Below are 12,312 nucleotides of genomic sequence, written 5' to 3'. Positions count from 1 at the left end.
TCCGCCGTGTCTCCCAGAGGGCATTGGCACCAATCGACCACCAACACACTCTGTGTAAACCTAGATATGTGAGCTTCCTTGTCTTTTGTTGAGATATTTGAAATGTTTTCCTAATTAGATGGAGTATGATTACGTCTGTGTAGCGTGATAAAGCTGGACGTTGGTGAGATGATGGGGGAGAAAAATTTCCCGGACATTTCGATGGCTGGGCCCCAGTACCCAGCTGAGGCCTCTGGGAAACACTCAGCCCATCGCTGTGGTACTTAAATTAAAATTCACTTCCTTTCTCCTTGATGTCTTGCCCCATCTTCTTTAGAAACAATGTGAATTGCTACTTATTTGCATGACTTTAAGACTGGTTGTATGTTGCATGCTATCCCGATGCCACGTGGGATTCCTTCTGCAGTGCAAAAACATAGTTTAATTGATGTCTCTAAATTGCTTAGTGTGTGTGTGTGTGTGTGTGTGGGTTTGCATAGATCACATTTGAGGACCAAACTGTCCTCAAAGTGTAGTGAAACCTGAAATATCCCTACTTTTGGGGACATCTTTTGAGGTCCCCATTTGGATAACTTCAGTTTTATAAAAAATCTGTGAATGCAATCAAAAAAGTAAAAATGCCAAAAGTCTTGTATTTGGGTTTGTTACTTATGGTTAAGGTTAGGGATGGGTAGAGGTTGAGGGTGTCGTGATTGGGATGAGGGTTTTCCCATAGAAATGAATGGAAGGTCCCCATTTTGATATGTACACCAACCTGTGTGTGTGTGATGCTTCTGTGCTTTTACCTGCTGTTACTTATTTCCACTTACTACACACGAATAACCGGTGGGGCAGCATGGTGTCGCAGGGCTTGGCACTTTTGCCTTACGCCATTGGGACCACAGCTAAAGCCATGACTCGGTGTGTGGAGTTTGCATGCTCTCTCCATGTTGTCAGGTTTCCTCTGCATACTCTGGTTTCCCCCCATAGCCTAAATACATGCTGAGGTGAATTGGAGTTACCAGATTGTCCCTGTGATGAGTGGGCACCCCGTCCTGGGTTATTCCCTGCCTTCGGCAATAGGCTCCAGACCCCCCCAGCAACCCTGAACAGAAAAGTGGTTACAGAAAGTGGACTGATGAATGGCCTTCTCTGTCCAAGAGTTTGCTAAGTTCTTCCAAAAACGGCAGAGTTACTAATACAGCTAATAAATAACATAAAGATATTTAAATACGAGACTCACAATCTCCATCTGTCATAAAATCACCGAGAGTATGCGATGTCGGAAGAACCTAACCAATCATAGATAATAAGGTGCGCAATAGCCCCATCTACTGTTGTCTTCAAAAAAAGCAGGAACAAAATGCATCTAACCTTAATAATACGGTAAGTAGTAGCCCCATCTAGTGGGGACTTCAAAATAACAAGAACAAAGTAGAATTTTTGGAAAAGGAGTTTCTGCTCTGGTAAGGTAGAAGTAAAGGAGACGACGTGACTGACGTTGTGGATTGTGGATTTCCCTGGTCGTGCAGCTCATACCCATACGCCCAGTGCTCAGCAGGGCAGACGGCCTTCTGCTTTTGCTCTTGGATGCTTAATTACAAGGTTCTCTCTGTGCTGAAACTGCTTAACTGAACCTCATATAACTTTAGTAGCACTTGGGTTGATTTTTTGGGCAATACTTCCAGGTGCATTCCAGGAGTCAGTGGGCAGCGCAAGCTGCGGGCAAAATTGAACAAGCAGCCCTATATTCCAATGAAACTACAAGTATGTAGCAGCTTTGTGGCTCCTGGTGCATCAGTTTTTAAGATACCCTGAGCTATTAGCCCTCTGACTGAAGCCAGGTTTTAACATCATTCCTCTGAAATGATCAATGACATAGTGAAGTGTCACCACTTGGTGGCGCCACCCTTCTAGAGTCGAACCAGCCACTAATTCTGCATTTAAAGAGTAGAGTTGTGTTTGTGAGTGTCCCCCTCTGTGCAGGGTGTCCCCTATCTGTCCAGGGTGTCCCCCTCTGTGCAGGGTGTCCCCTATCTGTCCAGGGTGTCCCCCTCTGTGCAGGGTGTCCCCTATCTGTCCAGGGTGTCCCCCTCTGTGCAGGGTATCCCCTGTCTGTCCAGGGTGTCCCCCTCTGTGCAGGGTGTCCCCTGTCTGTCCAGGGTGTCCCCCTCTGTGCAGGGTGTCCCCTGTCTGTCCAGCGTGTCCCCCTCTGTGCAGGGTGTCCCCTGTCTGTCCAGGGTGTCCCCCTCTGTGCAGGGTGTCCCCCTCTGTCCTGAGTGTCCCCTGTCTGTGCAGGGTGTCTCCTCTCTGTCCTGAGTGTCCCCTGTCTGTGCAGGGTGTCCCCTGTCTGTGCAGGGTGTCCCCTGTCTGTGCAGGGTGTCCCCCTCTGTCCAGGGTGTCCCCTGTCTGTCCAGGGTGTCCCCCTCTGTGCAGGGTGTCCCCCTCTGTCCTGAGTGTCCCCTGCACCATATCCTGTGGTTTTTGGGATAGAATCCAGGGTCACTGTAACCCTCAAATGCATGTGTGTGTGTGTGTGTGTGTGGATTAGGTTTATATTAGCAAATGGTCCCCACAATGTAATAAAAACCTGTTGTTTCTTTTATGTTGTGGGGGCCTTTTCTCAGGTCCCCACAAAGATCTGTAAATGCAATCAAAAAAAGTTTTGCATTTTGCATTTTGTTTGGTTACTTATGGTTAAGGTTAGGGGTCAGGAGTTAGGTTGACATGTTGTGACTTGAGTTTTCCCCATAGAAATTAATGGATATAATTACAAACCTCTGTGTGTGTGTGTGTGTGTGTGTGTGTGTGTGTGTGTGTGGCCTAACTCATTCACTGACATGGACAGAGTCATACCCTATGGACAATTTTAAAGATGCCAATGCACCTGACTACATGTTACCCCAAGGAGCACCATCTGGTAGGGGGGAGACATGCAAATTCCACACGCACGTGCAGAGCGGGGGCAGCATTCAAGGTGGCCACCACTGCGTTGCCCTTTTCCAGGAAACACAACAGCAGATTATGCTAATGGATTTATTTCAGTATGCAAAGCACCGGCTCAGTGACAGAGCAAGTGTTACCAGATCTAACAAAAGCTGACGGGAAGGTGAGGGCATGGAGGTCTACAGCTCCCTTGGAGGTCTATAGCTACAATTGAGGTCTGCAGCTCCCATGAAGGACTGCAGCTCTCACTCTCTCATGGCGCTGAAGTCGATGTTTCTTTTGGAATTCCGTCACCCCAAGCTTCTTGCATTATGCATCTTATCAGCTGAACGTCAAACAATGAGCTCATTCAATATAAACAGAATGTTGTCTTGGGATTTGACATGTAAACACTTTGTAGATAAATACATATACAGTGCAAATTTACAGGAGCATTTCACTGGATCTTAAGCTGGTCTTAGCTGTAGGGTTGTATGGAAATTGCAATTACGAGGATTTCTGAAGACTTCATTGCTGGAGGTCAAGTTGGCCTAGGCTATGGGCCGTCCATAATATGACCCTCGGATGACGAGGAGGTCTGAAATTACATGTAATGAGGCAGCCTAACCATGGCACTCATTTTTCTAACCAAACGTCTACCGGGAATTACGGATAGAGCTTCCATCCCAGAAATCCTCTTCCAGAGCACCTCCCACGTTGTGGCACTGTGGAAATCAAATACTATCCTGAACCAGACCTTTCATGGGTGTCACTGCAAGGCAAGAAATGCTCTTACACATCACACCTGGGCTGGGAGGGACTGGTCTTATATCTGTCTTACAAATGGGACAGGAGAGACAGACCAGTCTCACACCTGGGCTGGGAGGGACTGGTCTTATATCTGTCTTACATATGGGACAGGAGAGACAGACCAGTCTCACACCTGGGCTGGGAGAGACTGGTCTTATATCTGTCTTACATATGGGACAGGAGAGACAGACCAGTCTCACACCTGGGCTGGGAGGGACTGGTCTTACACAGTAGCTTTACAGTGAGACAGAGAAAGAAAAAAATTCAGTGATTTAATTTGTCCCTTAAATGTTTCAGGCAAATATAAAACTACATCAATAATATGCAAAAAGACTGACCAGATCTCCAGGAAAGTGACGTATAACATTAATGCAGCAAAGCAATGAACAGATATATGCAACAGTGTATGGCTGTTCATTAACCGTCAATGAGGTATAACCATCTGACAGCGTATGTCTAATATAATTGACGCTCTCTCAGCTTGTACAGACACAAAAACACACATCTACATGCTGCTGCTACAGGCTGGTCTCTACGTAGAGATCGTCTGTGGCTTTGCTGTACTTGTGTACCGACGACTGGTGGCGGGTGACGGTCTGGGAGTCTGGTCCTCACTGCTTGTAGCAGAAGCCGAGGTCCAGCCAGGTGCTAAAATGGCGGCCATTAAGCTGGCTGTATACGTCAGACAAAATTGAGGGAATTGACATTGTTTTGACAAAATAGATAAATGTCATATTTGTTTAATGCTTGCCGTGTAAATCATGTGTTTTGTTACAGTGTTTCCATTAGTGTTGTTTACAGGATCCGCTTCCCTGTCTGTGCTGCTGCTAGAATTAAATCAATACTGGCTGTTAATAAAAAAAATAACAACTTCCATTTTAAAAGAGCTGTCATAACCATTATAAAAATGACTCGCGCACTCCCCAAAATACCCAAAATGCTGTAGTTCTTGGCAGATCCAGGTATCGCATGGGCCTGAAGGAGATGAGGAGAGACGACTTCAAACAAGACAGTCCTTTAATCGGAGCCCTTGAGTGCACCACTCACATATAACACCCCATACATAACAGGCAAAAACCAGGAGGACACTCCAGACAGTAACGCTAAAGACACGCGAGAATCGGACCGGATTCACATAGGACAGGCCAAGGGCAGACACGATAATCAGGAACACGACAAGTAATAATAATAATAACATACAGACGCTATTTACATGGCTGGCGAGCATGTCGGGATATGCAAATGGCTTAGGTACGTGGAGGCAGTGTCATTTTAAGAGCGCGACAGATTGTTCTCGTCTATGGGTTTAATTTTGTTTCGTCCAGACATCATTTGAAGTATACGGCCACCTTCAGCTTATCACCATCGGAAGTTCTCAGGAAGATGTTAATAGCATTGTGGTCTTCAGGCTGTTACACCAACATAAGCATCCAGTTTAACGCTTACAGATGACTGTGCATAAAAAAACAGGCAAAAGAACTGATCATTACTCCCTACAAGTCATCTCTCTCATGACCAGCAGTCCCATTAGTACCTCACTGTTATAAATGACTCACTGCACCTATTGTATCATTCTGCACATACTGTGTTTATTCCAGCTTTGCTTGCACTGACATGCACTCTTGCAGTTTTTGTACATTTATCATCCTAACACACTGCATATATCAACCGGACTGTATGTGACTGTTGTCTTTGCCTAACTGTGCGTGTATCTGCTGTATGTATGAGAGCCACTGGCAGCCTTGTTTGTGTGAACATATATGGTCAATAAACCTGATTCGATTCAATTCAGGTTATTTTTATAAAGCGCCTTTCTCAACACAGTCGCCAAACGAACGTGACACGAGTGTGGGAATATACATTACTACAACATTTATGTAGTATAGTGCATGAAACAGGGAAAAAGGAAAGAAAGAATCCCAGAGTTACGGTGGGGAATTATGAAGGAGGGATGATCCGCATAGCAGCACACAAGGATTTATGACACAAAGCCGAACACAAAGAGAGAACCGGACCACAAACAGACCACAAGGGGTGAAGAACAAAACAGGGAAACAATAACTAATTACAACTAGCCACAAATAAAACTAACAGTTAAAATACAAGGCGAAATGAGGGGACTGAACAAGGAGCAGTAACTAACGCTAACAACGTAGGAACAACCACAAACATACACAGCAAAACCGGGAACAGAAACACAGGGGCCTAAGTAGGGTTGCAGCTATCAATTATTTTAGTAGTCAAGTATTCTGTATTCTATGAATTATTCCATTGACTAATCGCGTAATTGGATAAGAAATACTTTTGTCTTATCAAAAAGCAATAGTAACTATTCAAAAGAGAAAGACAAGTTTCTAAAAACAAACAACTAATTGATTTCCTTTTTAGAAACATTTTCAATAGTTAAACTGCATACAATGTCTGTCAAAAGAACTAAAACCTTTTAGTGCATTTATGTATATATTTGTCGTTTTGTTTTCTTAATGAAAACACTTTCATAACTCTTACATACATCGGGCTTTCAGGAGGCATATATAGGCTATATTTAAAAGTCAAGTCACAAATAACCATATTAGTGCAGACTTTTTTGCAATACATCTTCCCTGAACACTAAGAAAAGTTTCTAAATAAAATTTTAATTGTTTTTTTACAAGCTGGAAGTTGCTACTTTTGCATAGAGCATGGTAAAACTTAATTCAAAAAATCGTTTGAAAGAATAGAAATGTTAAACTTTCAAACAATTTTGAATCATTTTCCAATCAAAATAACGTACAACAATAATATTGTATAATGTTTCATAAAGGCTGTCAGGCAACATAAACCTTCCAGTTTATTTACCGTACTTTTGTAGAAAGCACCAACCTCTCAAAAGTGTCCAGCAAAATCCATTGTTATTCTTTATCCAGAAAACAAGCTAAATTGGGCAAACATTACAAAAACTACCATTAAATGTAATGTCCCATCCTTACCTTGCACTTTAGGAACAAAGAGTGGGGGTGGGGTAATAATAATAAAAATATATAGGTGAATATGGACAAACAGAAGTTTTTATTAGTAATTCAACATAATGGAGACAAAATAATGTGAAAAAAGCACTTTTTGTTCAAGTGCTGTTTACAAATGCATCAGTTAAAAAGCACGCATGTAAAATACAGTCACTTTACCATAATGCGGTTTTTTTTTTTGGCAAATAAATTAATACAAAATAATTTAAGCAATTTTTGGTAGTAAATTTACACTGAACCATGTCACCTGAGGAGAGCCGTAAACTGATATTTTAATCAGGTGTATTAACATGGTAGCAGTGCAGCTAAATGTACTCATGAAGCCATTGATATTCAGAACATCTTATCTTCAGTCATAACTACTAATTATGATTAACATTATCAGCTAATGCTGAGCACATATCAAAACAAAATAATATTCAGCTGATGTATTAAAGACATTTTTAAAAATCTGAGATTTTATCAACATACCACTTAAAGTGTCTGGCAAGCAATGGAAATTAACATGATTCTATGCCGTGAACTTCAGCGTTCGGAACTATTCACCATCCCCATGACCCGAAAGTTTGCCGAAAATTTCTCCGCCATTTTTTACAATGGGCCCCTATGAGAGCCACTCTGTTTTTTCTACCGCTGTGCTACGCATAATGCAGCATGAGCACACTGTGCTACGGTAATAATCCTCCATGTGAAACACAGTGATCACGTAGCTGTGTGGATTAAACGAAGCATCCAAGCAAAGAATTTGCATCGAGGATTTTTTGTAATTAAGTTATGCGAGTTCCTCGATGAATCGTTGCAGCCCTAGACCTAAGCAATGGCAAAAACAAGGACCGACTGAGGAACAATAGTAAGGGCAGAAACTTAAATACACAGCCGACAAGGGTATCACGAGGGACTGGTGTGAATCATTACTAATGATGCAAACACTACAGGTCTGATAGAGCGTCAATTATATTCAGTGTTGGGAGTAACGCGTTACAAAAGTAACAAATTACTGTAATGCATTGCTTTTTGCTGTAACGCGGTAATGTAAGGCATTACAGAAAAAAATTGATGATATTTTACTCGGTATAAATATCAGTAACGCGCGTTACAATGCATTTTTAACCCGAAAGGAAGTGATGTTTTTTTTTTCTTCATACAAATTCACCAAAATCACCGTGAGATCAGCAGAGGAGAAATGTGCGCGCAAAATGTTTCACTTCTTGTAGTCAGACAGAACGGAGAGATGAGCGAACCTGCAACTGATCTAACGTCGGATAGTACATTCTCCAGATGGGCATACGCCCATTACTTTAAGTTTGTGAAAAATAAGGATATGAAGAACATCGTAGTCAAATGCACTTTGTGTGCTAAACCTAAAGAACTGTCCACTTCCCGAAATAGCACCAGTAATTTAACTAAACATTTACAGAGGTGCCATAGTAACGTGAAGTTAGCAAAAAGGAAGCAAGCGGAGGGTGAGAGTGGCGATAAAACCACAAAGCAGCCAAAATTAACGTTCTCCCGCTCTGAGACGCTACTTCAGCCTCGAGAGGTTAGGAGACTTGTGGCGGAGTATGTTGTTGAAGATTTGCTGCCACTTTCAGCAGTGGAATCACCAGCTTGTAACATGCATGTAAGTTGCCAATTGAATAAGTTCATTAGCTTTCCCTGTGATGGAAAGTCTCCAAGAATTAAAAATATCGCACTCCGTTACAATGCACCAACACCATCCAGCGCACCGGTAGAAAGACTTTTTAGTCTTTGCAGTCTTGTGCTCACCCCAAAACGCAACCGTGTTAGTGATGGGCGCTTTCAGCGTCGCCTTCTGATGCGCTTTAACAGATATTTCAGTCAAGTAGGTGGTGAAATAGGTTAGCTACCCACCATCCTTAAACACACACACACACACACACACTATATAGGCCTAAGCACTTCAGTATCATTAAAATCACTTTGATTTTGTAATTTCTAATTTCGTTTTTCGAAATGTGACTGGGTAGCCTCTGATAGCTAATAGTCATTGTCTAGCTGTGATTTAAAAGGCTTGTGTTTTTTGGGTTTTTTTTCTCAGGCCAGTTTTATTGTAGGCTACGATTTGCCATAATACGTTCATTTTTGTTATGTTTCTGAACTGATGCAGTCATATCCCTTATGGCTAATCTTTTCTTTTCTTTCATGAAGCATAAACTTTGCTTAATGCTGTTAACTTGAAAACAATAAAGGCATAGAAATGCTAATTTTGTATCCTGTCATATCTTTACACATTACAATACAATACAGTTCAATTAATGTTAATATGAATAGGCCTAAAGTTACAGTATTTCTATCACAATTTGCCAGACTTTGACCTTTTGTCTGTTCTTGCGATGATTGTTCCTTGTATTTCGCCATGAGCCATCACTGTGGCTTTTATATTCTACTGTTTTTAACATAGACCTACCTCAGTTAGATACCACATCACCTTCCACTGGCTGTGTAATGAGCTAATTGTGTGTCATGAGCTACATTTAGATTTCCAATTCCATATTTCCAGTTATTTTGGTGAGAGTAACTTAAAAGTAATGCAATAGTAGTGTGATGCCTTACATTTTAAATACAGTAATATTCTAATGTAACAAATTACTTTGAAATGACAGTAACAAGTAATAACGCATTACAGTTTTGAAGTAACTTGCCCAACACTGATTATATTACACACAACATATGCTGTCAGATGGTTATAACTCATTTACTACAGGAATAAGTGAGGGTAAATACCAGGGACTAAGGAGTTTAACACTAGGAACACAAGTGAAACAAAACATTACTACAAAACCAAATAGAGACAGGCAAGAATGACCAGAAGAGATACAAAACAAAGACCTATAATACAAGACAATGACCAAATAACCCAGGGGGGGAAAAACTCAAAATATCCAGAGTTTAGGCTGGCCTCCTTCCAGCCTCGAATGCATGACTGTGGGAGCGGCTTAGTCCTCATCTGTACCCATTTAGCCATATAGCATCCCAGGGAGCAGCAGATCATACTAGAATCTAAGGGACTACAAGACAGAGGAGGGAACACAATAGCCAGTGACACCTGCTGGCCAAATTGGGAAAATTAGAGAAAACAGGACAAGGCAGGAACAGATCCTGACAGCCAGAAAACAATGATTCTGATTCTTGAGTTCCATATGTATATTTGGAAAAATATTCCATGTGCAGTGTTTAGTGGCCTCATGTGGGGGCATACTGGAATTTACCGGAAAGAAGGAGGGACCACTGGAGGGGGTGATGAGGCGACAGGTGCCCGCGGCTGCTCATGTCAATGAATAACAAAGCTGCTGTTATTCTATGGAACTGGTGTCTCTTATCTATACTTTCTGGGAAAATAAATTACAGCTGGCTGATCCCGTGGGATTGGAGGTGAACTGATGGGATTTTCTCAAGTGGTTTTATCTGGATCCATCCTGGGAAGTGACTTCTTATTGACCATATATTACTGGATGACAAGACCACAGGGAGAACATCATCATAGGGCCAGAATCCTTGGTGCTATGCTGCAGCCAGTTCAGGCAGGAAGTGATGAAGGCTTATGACTTGTAGTTATGCTGTAGTGAAGTTTGTAACAGAATTTTTGAAAACACTGGCTGACTGAGGAAGACTGTAACAGAATCATTAACTAGTTTACAGCATTCTGGAAAATGTTCTCTTCATCCCTCCATACATACATTAATCTCTCCATCTTCCTTACACTTGTCCTGGTCACGTTCTCTTCATGTCACATGGAATTACAAAATAACAGCTCAGCTCCCCTAAGAACTGTACTTCACAAACCCAGAACCCTTAAATAAATTTGCAATGACACTCTGGAAGCAGGACCCACCAAAGGATAACCATATTTAAAAAGAGGGTGTTTGCCTTTATTAAAATCCTGGTAAGTATTACTGTGTACAACAGTTTAACGTTTCACTTGATTCCTCACACCTTAACCAATTAATTAGATGTGTGACCTTTTCAAAACTGCATGTTTAGGTTGTGGAAGGAAACAGACCCCAAAGAAACACATCGTTTATTTTAGTATTGTCGTGTAAGCCTGTGCTGCAAAGCGTGTCACTGATTGCACTCTGCAAAACCTGATGGATTCATCTTATTTTCACAGTCCTACTGTCTAGTTTACATTTTATATATTCAACAGACAATTCTATGCCAAGTGGCAAACATTTTTGAGGACACTGAGTCAGCTGGTCCCTAGTACAATTGGGGCTCAGGGTTCCAACAATGAATTTGCTCTGCTAACTGAACAAGTGACCTTCCGATCTCAGGCACAGTTACTTAACCCACCCATAGACAAACCACCATGACAGGTTTTAATGTCTTTTCTTTTTTAAGATATTTGATGGGTTGGCACCACATCCTAGGTTATTCCCTGCCTTGCAGCCTCTGAGATTCTGCTCCAGACAACTGCAACCCTGCAAAGGTCAAGCGGGTATGGAAAGTGGATGGATGGATGGATTAGGGCAGCAGGAGCACTTGATACCTGCGGGGTTGCGGGTTCAAGTCCTGTCCCTGTTTCACATATTGTACAGTTTTTTTCCCCACAGTCCAAAAACATGCAGTCAGCTGGCATCTTGAAATTGCCCGTATTGTGCGGATTGACATCTTGCACAGGGTGCCCCCCGTCTCGTAACGTCTGACCTATGGGATACGCTCCAGGCAGTCCTGTAATCCATAAAACATAACAGAAACATCCTCTTCCCTCCCCATCCAGTCAATGTAAAGAGGAACAGAACAGAACACAAGGCCAGTAAAATTTCACAGTACAGTAGAGAAGAAAATGACAGTTATCTGTCTGGTGTGATTCTAAATTATAATTCATTTGAGATATACAATGCTTCAAAACAATATTTAGAATTTGGAATTCAGTAACACCCAAGGCAGTAGATTTGTGTATGAAGAGTTGGGACATGTCCTTACCAGTATTGTGGGAGTACCATGTGTGTTTAAGGGGGAGGGGGATTCGGGGCTGATTTACTAATGTTGAAGCCAAACCTACGTCCTGGATAACACCTAGAAGCTGTTGTTGAATTCCAAAATGTATCATTTATAATCCACTATAGGGACAGGTCTTGGTCTGAACCAAGGACAGTGAACTGATCTAGTCACAGAGAGGCGGTACCATGAGGTCATTCATTTGAAAGATATGTTTGGAAAATATACTACAGTAGGAAATAATACTGTTGTCTCACGTCCCTCATGGGTACCTCTGTGTGTGTGCGTGAGTTATGTATATATCACATTGTGGAAGCCAGATGTGTTACGATCCAAAAATACAACAGAGACAAGAGCAGGCGTATGGGCAAATACTGAGGGGCTTATTAAAGAAACAGGGCTAACAGCAGTGAAAGGCACAGGAGCACACAGTGGGGCAACAGTGACGACAGGACTGGGCATGACAGCACTGGAGAGCACTCTTATCCACGACTAACGAGGGAGCAGACAAGGGTCAACTGGAGGGATCCATATGAGAGCTGAAACAAGAGGCAAGACAAATGAGCAACAGATGAGGCTCATTAGAGCCACACTAGGGAGAGAACGACGATGTGGGGTCCATTTTTTCAGTTGC

The sequence above is a fragment of the Paramormyrops kingsleyae genome, chromosome 18, assembly GCF_048594095.1.
Source record: "Paramormyrops kingsleyae isolate MSU_618 chromosome 18, PKINGS_0.4, whole genome shotgun sequence".
NCBI classification, from domain to species: domain Eukaryota; kingdom Metazoa; phylum Chordata; class Actinopteri; order Osteoglossiformes; family Mormyridae; genus Paramormyrops; species Paramormyrops kingsleyae.
This window is presented reverse-complemented; position numbering follows the sequence as displayed.